Genomic DNA, 3,833 nt, shown 5'->3' on the forward strand with positions numbered 1-3,833 from the left:
GTGGAGGGCAGGTACACGCGTGGGTGACAGACAATGGACGTTGGATAGATGAGGGGTGAGTAATGAGGGACAGACACTGGATGGTTGGAGGGATACACGGATCTACTGATGTTAGATGGATGTTGCATGGACATGATGAGTGGATAGAGGAGAAGGTGGACAGCTGGATGCATCCTGGAGAATAAGCTGGGCTAAGCTGTGCTCTTTTTTTAAACTCCAGTTCCAACCAGAGGAGCCTGAGGAGTCAGAACCAAGCGGAGGCCAAGACCCCCTGACTGACCAGAAGCAGGCCGACTCGGTAGTTGGGTCATGGGCACGGGGACATACAGAGGGGAAGGAAGGGGACAGCAGGTTGGAGATGGCTGTGTTCCTCAGGAGAGCCCTGGAAGCATCTAGAGCAAAGTTGGCTTTGCCATGGGGTCATCTGTGTGTGTGGCAGGGCCTTGAGGGGCTCTGGAGAGCCACCTTCTGGCTTGGGGACCTGGGTAGATGGGCCATCCTGAGGTCAGAACCCTAGGCCATGCTTCTCATTTGCTGGGGCCGAAAAGGTCAGTGTCTTTCCCTGGGCAAATGATGGTCTGGACTCAGTGGTCTCTGAGGGAAGAGATCCTTCTGCTTTGAGAGGGCCAGGCGAGGCTGACAGAGGGCAGGGCTCCCAGGGGCAGGAGTCGGAGCTGAGCATGTGCCCGTGGTCAGCCGGGCCTGGAGCATCTCCAGGGTCCGGGAGGCAGGAGAGAGATGTGTGGGGGTTGGACCCACGGAGGCTGCTCGGAGGCCTGGCTGCAGCTGGTGAGCACAGCTCTGCCCGCCCCACCGTGACCTGCCAAAGACTGTTCTCATCACCCTCAGCCTCCAGAGAGGTGAGATCAGAGCTGAGGGCCGTGGGGCAGTGGGAGGCAGGGGAGGAGGAGACAGACTGGGACTGTGTTTTCCGCTCCTGCTCTTCCCCCCACCACCTCCTGAAAAGCCAGGTGTGGCAGGCAGCATCTGTCGGGCAGCCTGCAGCCCCCAAGTCTGGCCCTGCTGTGAGTCAAAGTTGGGGGAATTCTGCTCAAACCCTCACTGTGCAGATGAGGAAATGGAGGCAGGGGAGTCGTCCCAGGTTACACAGTCAGTGGGTAGCTGGACTCGAACTAGAACCCAGGGCCCAGGAACCACCCAGCGCTCTCTCTGCACCTCCACCCCCAACCCACGCTGCCCCCTGGCCCTGCCCTGATTTCTCCCTTGGCCTCAAATGGCAGTGCTCTAACTTCAAGTTGGGGGCAGTCTTCCCATGTGTGGAACAGGAGGGGACAGGAGACGCTGATCGCTAAAGGCGCTGCCAGCCCTCCCAGGGGCGCCGAGAACTTTGACTTTGCTCTTCCTCTTTCTGGGTTATTTCTTCATACTTCCTGGAGCCAGAGTAGTGAAGAAGGCGGAAATGGCAATGCAGGGGTGCCCCTCTAGTCTCCATGAAACGGGCCCGGCCCATCAATGCAGAAAATATCTCGACCTACCCCTACCCCTAGGCAGCCTTGACCGGTCGGAACTGATAACTACCTCATTTCCTGCAGTCATTCACACGCAATTAGTGAGCACCTTCTGTATGCCCGGGTGTGGGTCAGAGGTGAGTCGGGGTGCCATCAAGTTCAGTCTAGTGAGACAGTTGCGTGCCTACGGTCAGGGCTGTGATGGGGATGACAGCAGGGTTGGGGGCACCCCTACCCACAAAGCCCTCCCGGACGTGTGCTTTGATGCTTCAAGTCCCACTTCCAGAGAGTCTGTAGATTCCAGAGAGGGGACACCTGGGCTGTCTCCTACCTTGCCAGTAACCTGCTATGTGACCCTGGGCAAGCACCTCTGCTTCATTGGGGCCTTGGTTTTCCTGACAGGGACGACTCCAAAGAGGGAGCATTTGGGGACTCTGCCGGGGGTGTCTATAGAAGTCTGCAACTCATTCCTTTTGCTTAAGCTGGGGTCACAAACCTAACACCCTGAAGGCCAGGCAGGTGACAACGCTGAGAAGGGGGGGACCGCGGGCACTCGTGTGACTCCTCGGTTCCAGATAGCTGTTGCCATGGGGAAGATGGGCCCAGAGTTTCCACATCGTCCGATCTTTCAAGAAACACTGGAAATATCAATTTATAGATGAAATCTCTAACCTAAGGCAAAATACTCTGAAAACACTATGTGGGCTGAATGAAACACACCTGCAGTCTGCACTCCCCTCCAGCTGGCGCCACTGGTTTGACTTTAGGGTGATGACATGCGCACCTTCAAGGGTGCTGGGCCCTGGGCACCTTGTCAAACACAATGTAGTGTTAACCAGCTCTTGTCTCGGCAGCTCTGGGAAGAGAGAAAGATGGGATCCCCGGGGCTTCGTGGGGGGCACCACAGAAAGGGCAGGGGAGGCTGTAACCAGGGGTGCCCCCATCCCGCCAAAGGGACCTGGGGCCAACACTGGACCCTGTTTGACAGGCAGACAAGAGGCCAGCAGAGGGCAAGGCTGGGAGCCCGCTCAAGGGCCGACTGGTGACCTCATGGCGGATGCCCGGGGACCGGCCCACGCTGTTCAATCCGTTCCTGCTGTCTCTGGGGGTCCTCAGGTGGCGAAGGGTAGGCTGGCTCCAGCGGGGGCTGGAGGGGTGAGGGTGGATAGAGATGGGGACGGGAGGGAGGAGGGGTGGTGTTAGGCAAAGGAGAGAGTAGGGGCTGAGGAGGAGGCATCTGGGACCCTCGCATGGAAGGAGAGGTGGAAGCAGAGTGCTTAAGCTCCCCCTGGTCTCAGCAAGCGAATGGGTTTCCCACCTCCGGGGCAAGCTTGGGGGCTGCTTTCAGCTTTCCAAGTGAGAGATGATGGAGTAATCTACACAGCTGAAAGCTTCTAATCAGCAACCTTTCGCCAGCCCTCTGCCGCAGGGGAGCCAGGTGTGGGGGAAGGGAGGGCGGGCTTAGGAGTGGCTCTGGGATTGCAAAGTGTGTCTCAGACCTGGGCCTGAGCCAGTTTCACAAACATCTGGCATTACGTAACCCATACCCTGCCTGGAGAGGTCTGGAAACACTCAAGCCTCTGGCTGGGTTTTCTGTAAGGGCAGGGAACTGACACCCGCTCCCTCCCACCCGCTTCACAGCAGGACAGAAGGGGCCTGGCCATTTCCAGCGGCCACAGGCTGACTCAGGGGGTCTCTTCTCTTGGTGAGATGCTCTCTTACTCACTGCTGTTGGCTCTGGGTCCAGCATTAGGCTGCGTACCTCAGAGATAGTGTGTCTATTTTACAGATGAAGAGACTGAGGCCCAGGGTGGTGAGTTGACTTGCCTAAGGTCGCACAGCTTGGGGTATAAAGGAGCCGATTTTCCTCATTCTCAGATGAGAGAAGGGTTGCAGTGAAACTCACTGAACCTTGGTCGCCATATCTCTCTATTAGGAAAAAGTCTGTGGAGGCTCTGAGGGCTGCAGAGAGGGCTCAGGGAGATCGGGACGCAGGGAGGTTGCAGAGCTGTTGTTGAAACACTAACTTTTCCATCCATTTCAGAATTTCCTGTTTTTGTTGTTTTTTTGAGAAAGAGTCTCCATCTGTTGCCCAGGCTGGAGTACAGTGGTGAGATCTTGGCTCACTGCAACCTCCGCCTCCTGGGTTCAAGCAATTCTCTGCCTCAGCCTCCCCAGTAGCTGGTTACAGGCGCCTGCCACCATACCCGGCTAATACAAATAATTTTATTTTATTATATTTATTTATTTATTTATTTATTTTTTGAGACGGAGTTTCGCTCTTGTTACCCAGGCTGGAGTGCAATGGCGCGGTCTCGGCTCACCGCAACCTCCGCCTCCTGGGTTCAGGCAATTCTCCTGCCC

Source organism: Cebus imitator, unplaced genomic scaffold, assembly GCF_001604975.1.
Source record: "Cebus imitator isolate Cc_AM_T3 unplaced genomic scaffold, Cebus_imitator-1.0 Scaffold404, whole genome shotgun sequence".
Lineage (NCBI taxonomy): Eukaryota > Metazoa > Chordata > Mammalia > Primates > Cebidae > Cebus > Cebus imitator.